General features: G+C 47.2%; 1 pseudogene; it reads right to left on the bottom strand.

Annotated features, from left to right (window-relative positions):
* Positions 1–10,601: 10,601 nt before the first annotated feature.
* LOC113838978 lies at positions 10,602–11,286 on the bottom strand (annotated as a pseudogene).
* Between the last annotated feature and the right edge of the window lie 703 nt (positions 11,287–11,989).

The raw sequence follows: 11,989 nt of genomic DNA, 5'->3' as shown, positions 1-11,989 counted from the left end.
GCAAGGACAGGCAGATGGACTCTGGGGAGAGAAGACAGAAGGTTCCTGGGGAGAGAAATACAGACGGACACTGTGGAGGGCAGGACAGATGGACACTGGGAAGAGAACAAATGCACACTGGGGAGAGAAAGTTGGACAGAGGGACACTGGCGAGAGAAATACAGAGTGACACTGGTAAGAGAAGCACAGATCACTGGGGAGAGGAAAGATGGACACTGGTTAGAAAAGGACAGACAGACACATGTGAGTGAAGGACAGACCGATTGACACTATGGAAAAAAGGACAGACCGATGGACACTGGGGAATGAAGGACAGACCGATGGATAATGGGAAGAGAAGAACACACAGAAACTTCGAGTGAATGATAGACGGACAGTGAGAAGAGGACAGCTGGACACTGGGGAGAGAAGGACAGACAGACACTGGCAAGAGCAGGACAGACGGATGTACACTTGGGAGAGATCGACAGAAGGACACTCGGAGAGGACAGTTGGACCCTGGGAGAGAAGGACAGAGTGACAGACGCTGAGGAGAAAATAAAGGACAATATGGAGAGAATTACAGATGGAAAACACTGGGGAGAGAAGGACAGACAGATACTGGGACGAAGGACAGACGGACAATGGGGAGAAAAAGACAGAGAGACACTGGGGTGAGAAAAAAAAGAGAATCACTGGGGAGAGAAAGACAGACAGACAATGGGGGGAGAAGGACGGACAGACAGACACTGGGAAGTAAAGTTCTTACAGATACTGGGGAGAGAAGGACAGACAGACAGACATCGGGAAGAGAAGGACAGATGGACACTGGGGAGTGAAGGATAGAAACACATTGGATACAGAAGGACAGACAGATGTTCACTTGGTAGTGAAGGACAACAGACACCGAGGAGAGGGCAGATGGTCACTGGGGAGAGTAGGAAAGATGAACACCGTGGAGTGAAGGACAGACGGACATTGGTGAGAAAAAGACGGTACTGGGGAGAGAATGACAGAGGTTTGGCAATGGGGAGAGAAATACAAAATCACTGGAGAGAGAAGGACAGATGGATACTGGGGAGAGAACTAGAGACCGATGGTCACTGGGGAAAGAAGGACAGATGGACATTAGGGAGAGAAGTGCAAAATCTATGCAAAGAGAACAGACAGACACTGAAAAAGAAGGACAGAAGGTCACTGGGGGATAGAAAGATGGATGGATAGAGACTAGGGAGAGACTGACAGACGGACATTGGGAGAGAAAGACAGACAGACATTGTGGAGAGAAGGATAGAGGGATCTAGGGAAGGAAAGATGGTAAGAAGGACACTGGGGAGAGAAAGATGATCATTTAGGAGAGAAGGACAGACCGACACTCGGTCGAGAATGACAGATAGATTGACACTTGGGAGAGAAGGGCAGACGAACACTGGGGAGAGAAGAAAAGACAGACACTGGGGAGAAGAGGACAGAATGACACTGGGGAGAAAAGGACAGACAGGTGAACACTGGGACGAGTAGTACAGACAGACACTGGGGAGAGAACGACAGACAGACAGACACTGTTAAGAGGACAGATGGACACTGGTGATCGAAGGACAGATGGACATTGGTGAGAATAGGACCGACAGATGTTAACTGGGGAAAGAAGAACATAAAGACACTGGGTAGAGAATGACAGAAAGTCACTGGAGAGAAGACAGATGGACACTTGGGATTGAAGGATAGACCGATGGACACGGTGGAATAAAAGGACAGACAGATGGACACTGGGGAGAGAAGGACAGATGTCCACTGCAGAGAGAAGGAATGAAGGTGACAGGGGAAATGACAGACAGAACTGGGTAGAGAAAGACAGACAGACACTGGGAAGAGAAGGAAAAACAGACACTGGGAAGAGAAGGACAGACAGATGAACACTTCCAAGAGAAGGACAGATGGACATTCGAGTGATTCGGACACACAGACACTGGGGACTGATGTGCAGACAGATGGTCCCTTGGGAGAGAAGAAGAGACAGACACTGGGTAGAGAACAACCCACAGATGGACACTGAGAAGAGAAGACCAGACACTTGCAAAGAAGGAAAGAAAGGTGGACATTGGGAAGAGGACAGATTGATACTGGGGAGTTATGGACAGAAGGTTACTGGAGAGAGAAAGACAGAAGGACACTGAGGAAGGAAGTACAGACGGACTCTTGGAACGAAGTCAGATGGACAGAGACTGGGGAGAGAGGGACAGACACACACTGTGGAGAGAAATACAGATGGACCCTGAGGAATAGAAAGACGGATGGACAGAGACTCGGGAGAGAAGGACAGACAGACATTTGGGAGAGAAAGTAAGTGTGACACTGGTGAGCGAAGGATAGATGGACACTGGGGAGAGAAGGACAGATGGATGGTCACAGGGGTGAAATGGACAGATGGACACAGGGGAGAGAAGGAAAGATGGATGGTCACTGGGGAGAGAACGACAGACAGACACTGTGTAAAGAACTATGACAGATGGACCCTGGGGAGAGGAGGACAGATCAATGGTCACTGGGGAGAGAAGGACGGATGGATGGTCACTTGGGAGAGAAGGACAGACAGACAATGTGTAAAGAACTATGAAAGAAGGACACTGGGGAGAGAATGACAGAAGAACACAGGGAAGTGAAGGACAGACGGACACTGGGGAGAGAAGGACAGACAGACACTGAGGAGAGGAGGACAGATGGACCCTGTGGACAAAATAACAAACTCACTGGGGAATGAAAGATGGAAGGACACAGGGGAGATAAGTACAGAGGGACACTGGGGCAGGAAGGAGTGATGGAAAATGGAGAGAGAAGGACAGAGGGACAATGAGGAGAAAAGGACATATGGACACTAGGGAGGGAAGGACAGACGGACATTTGGGAGAGAAGGACAGACGGTCACTGGGGATTTAAGGACCAAGGGACACTGGGCAGAGAAGGACAGAAGGTCACTGGGTAGTGATGGACATATGGACACTGGGGAGTGAAGGACAGAAAGTCACTGGGCAGAAAAGGACTGAGCAAAACTGGGAAGAGAAGGACATACAGTGACTGGGCAGAGAAGGACATTCGGATAGACAATGGGGAGAGTAGGCCAGATGGACACTGTGGAGAGGACAGGCGGTCACTGCAGAGAAGGACATATGGACACTGGGGAGAGGACAGATGGACATTGGGCAGAGAAAGACCTACAGACACTGGGAGATAAGATAGACATTCGGGAGAGAAGGACAGAGGGACCCTGATGAGAAAAAGGCAGAGCAAAACTGTGGAGACAAGGAGGGAGGGACACTGGGGAGAAAAGGACAGAGCAACACCAGGGAGAGAAAGACAGATGGACAGACACTGGGAAGGGAAGGACAGATGGACACTGGCGAGGGGACAGATGGGCACAGGGATAGAAGGACAAACGGACACTTGAGAGTGAAGCACAGACAGACACTGAGGCGAGAAGGACAGACAGCTTGTCACTGGGGAGGGAACGACAGACAGACACTGGGGAGTGGAGGACAGACAGTCACTGAGCAGAGAAGGACAGACAGACACCGTGGAGAGAAGGACAGACAGTCACTCGGGAGAGAAGGACAGTCTGATGGACAATGGGGATAGTAGGCCAGATGGACACTGGGGAGAGAAGGACAGACTGTCACTGCAGAGAAGGACATCTGGACCCCGGGGAGAGAAAGATTGACACTGGGGAGAGAAGGTAGGATTGACACTGTTGAGTGAAAGACTGACACTGTGGGAGGACAGACAGATGGACTCTGGGGAGAGGATAGAGGGACACTGGGGAGAGAAAGATGAACAGACGCTGGGAGAAAATGACAGATAGACACTGGGGAGAGAAGGACAGAGGGACACTGAGGAGAGAAGGACAGAGTGACACTGTGGAGAGAAGGACAGAGACCACTGGGGAGAGAAAGACAAATGGACATACAATGGAATGGGAAGGACAAATGGACACTGGCAAGAGAAGGACAGACGGATCTGTGGTCATAAGGACAATGTAACTGTATAATGAAAGACAGAAGGTCACTTGGGAGAGAAAGAAAGTGCGACACTGGGGAGAGTATGACAGACAGACACTAGGGAGAGAGGGAGAGATTGAGCCTGTGGACAGAAGGACAAAGTCACAGGGAATGAAAGACAGAACGACACTGGGTAGATAATACAGAGGGACACTGGGGAGACAATGAGAGATGGAGAATGGAGAGGGAAGGACAGAGGGACACTGGAGATAGAAGGACATAGGGACACTATTGAGGGAAGGACAGACAGACTTTTGTGAGAGATGTACAGACTTTCACTTGGGAGTTAAAACCCGAGGGACACTGGGGAGAGAAGGACAGAAGATATCTGGTTAGTGATAGACATATGGACACTGGGGAGTGAAGTACAGACAGACTCTGGGGAGACATGGACAGCCAGACACACACTGGGATGAGAAAGACAGATGGACACTGGGGAGAGAAGGAAAGGCAGACACTGGGGAGAGAAGGAAAAATGGACCCTGTAGACAGAAGGACTGGGGAATGAAAGACAAGATACTGGGGAGAGAAGGACAGACAGTTTCTGGGCTGTTAAGGATTGAGGGACACTGGGCAGAGAAGGACAGATGATCACTGAGTAGTGATGGACATATGGACCCTGGGGAGTGAAGGACAGATGGACATTGGGGAGAGAAGCACAGATGGACACTGTGGGGAGAACGACAGAATGTCACTGTGGAGAAGGACAGAGGGAAACTGGGATGAGAAGGACAGACAGTCACCTGGGAGAGTAGGACAGTTGGATGGACCATGGGGAGTGTAGGCCAGATGGACACTGGGTAGTGAAGGACAGACGGTGACTGCAGAGAAGGACACATGGACATCTGGGAGAGAAAGATGAACACTGGGTAGGGAAGAATGGAAGGGCACTGGTTAGAGAAAGACAGACACCGGTGGAGAACAGAGAGATGGACACTGGGGAGAGAAAGACGAACAGAAACTGGTAGAGAAGGACCGATAGACACTGGGGAGAAAAGGACAGAGGGACACTGGATAGAGAAGGACAGAGGGACACTGAGGAGAGAAGGACGGAGCAACACTTGGGAGAGAAGACAGACAGTCACTGGGCAGAGAACGACAGATGTTCAGACACTGGGAAGGGAGGACAAATGGACACTGGGGAGAGAAGGACAGATGGACACAGAAGGTCACTTGGGAGAGTACAGTCAGACACTGGGTAGAGAAAGAAATACAGTTGTAAACTGGGAAGTGAAGGACAGACAGACAGACACTGGGAAGAGAAGGACAGATAGATGAGCAATTGGAATAGAAGTACACATGGACACTGGGGAGAGAAGGACAGACACTGGGGGGCGAAGTAAAGATGGATGGTAACCAAGGAGAGAAGAAAAGAGGGACACTGGGTAGAGATTGACAGACAGATCGACACTGGAGAGAGAAGTAGAGATGATCACTGGGGATAAAAGGAGATATGGACACTGGGGAGAGATGGGCAAAAGGACATAGGGGAGTGAAGCACAGGCAGACACTGAGGGGAGAATTACTGACAGCTGGTCACAGGGGAGTGAAGGACAGATGGACCCTGAGGAGTGGAGGACAGACTGACACTGGGAAGAGAAGGACAGACGGACACTATGGACAGAAGGACAATGTCACTGGAGAATGAAAGATGGAAGGACACTGGGGAGAGAAAGAAAGACGGACTCTGAGGAGAGAAGGAAAGACAGACACTGGGGAGAGATGGACAGATAGCTGGTCACTGGGGAGTGCAGGACAGATGGACACTGGGGAGAGAAGTAGAGATGGACACTGTGGAGAAAAGGGCAGGAGAACACAGGGGAGTGTAAGATAGACAGACACTGCGGAGTAAAGTACAGACAGACACTGCAGAGACAAGGAAAGACAGACACTGGGAAGAGAAGGACAGACGTTCACTAGGGATAGAAGGACAGACTGACACTGTGGAGAGAAGGATAGTTGGACCATGTAGACAGGAGGACAAAGTCCCTGGGGAATGAAAGACGAAAGGACACTGGGGAGACAAGTACAGAGGGACACTGGGGAGAGAAGGAGCGATGGACAATGGAGAGAGAAGGACTGATTGACACTGGGGAGCGGACATAGGGACACTATGGAGGGAAAGAAAGACGGACATTTGGGAGAGAAGGACAGACAGTCACTGGGGAGTTAAGAACCGAAGGACACTGGGCAGAGAAGGACAGAAGATCACTGGGTAGTGATGGCCATACGGACACTGGGGAGTGAAGGACAGATGTACACTGTGGAGGGAAGGACAGATGATCACTCGGGATAGATCTCTCTCTCTCTCTCTCTCTCTCTCTCTCTCTCTCTCTCTCACACACACACACACACACACACACACACACACACACACACACACAACTTTCTTCCTGTGTTTCAATACATCTTATTCACTTTAACTTTCTTACTGTGAATCTCCAATTAATATATGCCCACTAGTACCCACACCTCTGGTTTTCTTTCCAGCTTTTGCTCTCTTGCACACTCTGCCCTTAAATCCACTGCTTCTCAATATGTGAGATCTAAGTGTTATTTCCAAAGTTCCTCTTTTGTTTCTACAATTAAATAGAATGTCTGGGATATCTTGCATCATATTTACAACCCTCCAGTGATTATTCATTTCATGTAAACACACACACACACACATAAACACACACACATTTATAAGCAAGTATTTTACTTTTAGTGTCCTTGATGTCAAATATATTTGTGTCAACTCTGCATTAATGTATTTAAAAATTTAGGTACCTATTTGTATATATTTTTATTTGCTGTTATATATGTACAATATCCATCTACTATCTCTAAGTAACATCCAGTAGCAACTCTACATAAACTAATGCATCTATGCATCCCTTAAAGTCCCTTTCTAAATATTTTCTTGCACATTAATGTATGTATATATGTCCAAGTCTCCATATAGACCAGTAGGAAGTCCTTTGTACATAAAATGGAGTGTCTAAGTGCTAAATCTCTCTTGGTGTTCACAGGTGTTGTGTGTTGTTTGTTGCTTGCATGCTTTCAGCCAGGCATTCTCAAATTTGCCACCTATCTCAGGACTCAGAGGGTCATAGAACACTGATCTTCAGTTGGTGGGTTAGTCTGTAGGTCAGTGGGTCAGAGTTGGTTCACTTCATAACCTACCTATTCTTCTAATCCTTAAGGGCCTTGGTTATGAGCGGGGCAGGTTTCTTAGTCGGAGTCTTGTGGCTACCATTACTGCTGCCGCCCAAGTGCGGGAGGGGAGCCTTCTGCAGTATGCTAGGGCCAGAGTTTTCAGGCCCCCTATGTCAGTCCACATCTGGCCTGTCTTGTTCACTGGTGTACCTCAGGAGTATCAAAACTTGCACCAATGCATAAGCCAAAGGACAGAAAATGGAAGGAATTCCAGATTCTCTCAGGGAACCAAACAGGAGAGTGTTTCAGCTGCACAAAAACAGGGCAATAGACACTGTATCAATAGAGTCTGTGGTCAAGTCTATTCGTTCTACAACCTTCCCAATCGAAGTCGACACAATACAGAATTCAAAGACAGTGCTTTTATCCTCCCCCGTACCCTGGCCTCACACAGACATGCCAAGGGCAGCCTCACAGGGTCTGAGGCAGATAATAAGGATGTGTCCACATTCAAGGTTCCCAGCAACACCCTAGGTTGGGAATTTGGAGACCTCCTAGTGGACTCAGGCATAGCTCCCCCAACACGACACCCCAAACCAAGTACACATCAGTGGGACAGCCCTCAACAAAGATCTCCAGTCAATGACTACAAATACCCAACAGGAGGCTAAGAATCTGCCTGCTGGTCTGCTAAATCTCTAGAAAAGACTATCATGGGTCGATCAGACAGTGCCATCTCTTATGATAGATATGTGCCTGTAAACTCAGGTTCTTACATCAACAAGTGCCCAGTGCTCCATCACTTTGACCCACAAGGTTACCCATATACAGCCCTTCCTATTCATAGAGGCTCCACCTGATGGAGCAAGATCCAGCCACCCCTGGTCAATCAACACCTCAAGCCTAGCCGAAAAGCAAAGTGAGTTCCCCTTGTTCTGGAGACAATGCTGTCATCAATATGCTCCCTTTGAATTTACCTGTCACCAATTCTTGGTCAACAGTAGACCACATCTTTAAACCCAGTTCCTCCCAGTACTGCCATTCCATCTCCAACACACTCCGGAAACAGCAAGAAAAATTATGTCGCTATGCAGAACTCAGTGTTTTCATCCCTGTCACGGGTGACCCAGTTCCAAAAAAGTGTACTGGCAGCCTAAACTACATAGCACTGGACTTCCAGCCTCTGTCCCAGAGCCCTTACCACAAGCCAACCACATCATCTGTCACATCGGATGAGAAAGTAAAATATGTCCAAATAGATAAAAAGAGACCCAAACACTACAAAAGACCATACAGAAATGGACAAAGATGTGACAGTCAAGACCCTCCAAACATGCCAAGTTATGGTAAGGATGGCTATCCCTCCCACACCTCCTCTCCTTTGTGAGTTTTGTTTGAAAGATGTATGTAGGTTCTTTATGTATGGTATGGGCACAGACGTATGTATAAAATGTGACCGTAAATATGTGAATTTAAAGAATGCTATTGTGTTGTCTTTGAATGGTTTAATTGCTGGGAAAACAACAGTTGTTAAAGTACAGGTTATTTGGGAGGTGAATTTCTCCTTTTGTTTAGATGGATGGTACAGAGCTGTAGATTCCTTCCAGCTTGCTGTGTTTTTTTTTTTTTTTTGGCACAGGATCCCCTAAAGCAGCGGTCCAGGAGCTCCAAATATTTGTTTTCATTTAAATTTAATTGGCTAGAAATGGTAACAGTCACAGTCATTCAATTTTTAAAGGAAAAGGGAGGAATATGATACAGAAATGTTACTTTGTATTGGAATGGATCCTCATTTGTTGATACTTTGTATTGGAATGTATCTTCATTTGTTGATATTAGTTATGTTTTCTACATATATAGGTATTCTTCAAAACTTTCAAAGCCCTACAGAATATATGGCATTTAAATGGTTTACGGTTTTTCTTGACAGTAAGACCTAATTGCTCCTGGCACACCAATTACATCTGAGAGGAATTTGGGCATCAAAGAAACTCATTATAGAGTTTGCCTTTGACATGACAAGACTAGCCATTTGGGCAAGAAGCTTCTCTTGCCTGAATTGTTTGACTGTTGCTTTATACACTGGACACAGAGGACCCACAAAGAAATGATAGTCCTAAAGGGTTCCTGCTTCACAGAAGAATCTGCCAGATATTCTACAAGACACAGAAAAAAGGTGACAGAGAAACTGCCAATGCAGTTGGACAGTTAGAATTCCTGCTTTGCTGAGCAGTCTGCCAGACACATTGTCACCTGTAGTAGGCTAAGGATGGATGCCCCAACGTTACTGATAAATTTTGAGTGACTGTCTAGGAAGCAAGATGAATCAGTCTATTCTAGAGTTTATATATTATCCTTCTGTGGGCTTCAATTTAGTTGACAACTGATAATTATAGTAACACACTAAGATAGAATGGTTGAAATATAGTTCTTACTTGATAACTGCTTTTTTATATACAATGAAGAGGGAGATGATGGAACCCAGGCCCCTTGGTGTCTCTAAGGGTTGTTTTCCAGCATAACCACAGGTACCTTGTGTTTTCCTGAACTCACCGCACTAGAATCAAAATCCTATTAAGAACCCTTTGACCTGGGTATTTGTATGTTTGTATATAAGGCTGCTCCACAATAAAGGTGAGAGTCATTCTCTCAGAAAAGGACCAGGAGTCTTGTCATTCATCCAAGTCTCCAGGCTTTCGCCCAATACTCTTAGTGGTGGCCAAGAGCAGCCACAGTCTCCTACTTAGAATATGGTATTATCAAAGGCTTCAGAAGCCCAGTATCTTGGAACATAATGAGATTTAGTGTGCAGAAGTAAAGAAATTGACATTACAAATATAAGGAACATTTGGCACAAAACATTCCTGCCGGACCACCTGACATTCCCAGATAGAGGTAACTTGTGAGCCGGATTGGGAAAGGTTTGTGGCCTTTCTTACATATAACAAGAAGCCTAGGACACAAAACTAGAGTTTCTTATTTTAAAAAAAAACAGATTGTTTTGCTTTCTTTAAAAAGGCAGAACGCTCTCATGGAGGACATGACCACTAGTCAATGCCCCGTGCCTCCAGCTCCCAATGGCTTTGATTTTCCCACCCACAATTTCAGTGCCCTTTTCCCCAGCAAGTTTCCTGTACATATTTGAGCTTGCTGCTTTGATATACAAGTGAATAGTACAGTATATGCAGTCCTCACAGAGTTCTACCCACCATCCTAGGACTGAGTAAGGTGCCTTTTATCTCCTGAGAGTCACACAGCCAGTGAAACCTGGAACTGTTTGCTGCAGTATAAGAACTACTCTGGTTACTGCAAGCATAAGCAATGGTCTGTAAAATCATCCAGGAACTCACAAACATCATTGCAGAAGCTGAGTCTTATCCAAGACTCTCCTGAATTAAGCCTACATTCAAAGTGGATTTCAATGGCACACTTGAGAAAGTTCTAGGAGCTCTGTTTACATTTCAGAGCTATCTCCAGCTTGGATGAGGCTGTTGACCAGGCTGAAGTTGTCCAAAGTGCTGCTGAAGAGGCTACTCTGGTCCCCATCTCTGCTGCCAGGGAATGGGCTGTAGTAGGAAGATAGCTGGTTCCTTCCACCCACAGTGCTCAGCTGCATGGAGTCTTAAGAGAGGTCTGGGATGGGGGTGTTAGGGAATGTGCTGGAGGGCAGCTGGGTACCCGCATGTGGTTTTGATTGCCTTGAATGCCTCCATGGGTGTTCATGCTGCTGGCTTTTTCACTTAAAGTGTTGAGGCTGCTGAGGGAAGTGTTGAGACAGAGGTAGAGATGCATTTGGATGCTCTAGGAAAGGAGCACATAATCTTGATGGACCCTGGAGGCTCTGGTGACTGAGGTGGCCTCAGCACAGAGGGGCTGTCTCCTTCTGGCTTCCCACTCACACTGAAATCTTGAGGAGAGCCCTTCTAATTTTGATTTTCCTATAGCCACAGGGAGGTTACTATTGGTCTCAGAATAGCCCTTTGGCTTCAGATCAAAGTTTCTGTGGTCGAATATTTTTTCACAAGTTTGGTTCTAGAGTCAAGTAATTACCATTCCCTGGGTTGTCCTCCTCAAGGGGCTACTTCTGGAAGCAGATGTGGCAGATAAAAGCCATCCTTTCTGTGCTGGTAGAAAGGGAAGTTGTCAGCAAGGAACCAGCAGATGTTACCTAGGGTGAGAGAGCTCTAGATGGCAAGGGTGATGAGCCCTTGGTGGTGGCCACACTATCTTCCTCAGGTCCTCATGGTGGTCTAAGGCAGCCAGCTCAGCTTGCCTGGTGCTGCAGAATAAATGAGCAAGGCAGGGGCAGCAGCTGAGCACTGCAGGAAGCACCCCAAATGTCTGAGAAGGTGCCTGATGTGGCTGGTGGCTGTAGGAATGATCCAGGAGCTGTTCTGGGGGCAAAGTAGCTCCAATGCTGGTTCCTTTCAGACACAGGTAGGTGTTGGCACCTGTGGTAGGCAGCATGGTGTAATTGAACTGCCCACAGAGTTCCCTACAGTCTAGAGCCACACTGGGTGGGGTGGTGTAGGCCAGTTGTGAGTAGGGAACTTTTAGCTGCAATGAGGGACATGTTCGCTTTGGTAGAATGGGCCAGGCCTAGTCTATTTCTATTCCCAGGGAACAACCCTAGGAGGACCAAGCCAACATTGCACCCCCAGCTCTGGGGTGAGTAGGGAACTGGAGCACTGGGGAGCAATCTGATTTTTTCTTTACCTGAGCTTTCCCATCTGACAAATTAAATAGGAAATAAGAAACTACCTCCCCTGAGAGCCTGTTTTTTTATATGCATGTTTTGTATTATTTTGCCTTTAAAA

Source organism: Cricetulus griseus, chromosome 9 (assembly GCF_003668045.3).
Source record: "Cricetulus griseus strain 17A/GY chromosome 9, alternate assembly CriGri-PICRH-1.0, whole genome shotgun sequence".
NCBI classification, from domain to species: domain Eukaryota; kingdom Metazoa; phylum Chordata; class Mammalia; order Rodentia; family Cricetidae; genus Cricetulus; species Cricetulus griseus.
Note: the sequence above shows the minus strand (reverse complement) of the source record. Positions and strands in the feature narration are given on the sequence as shown.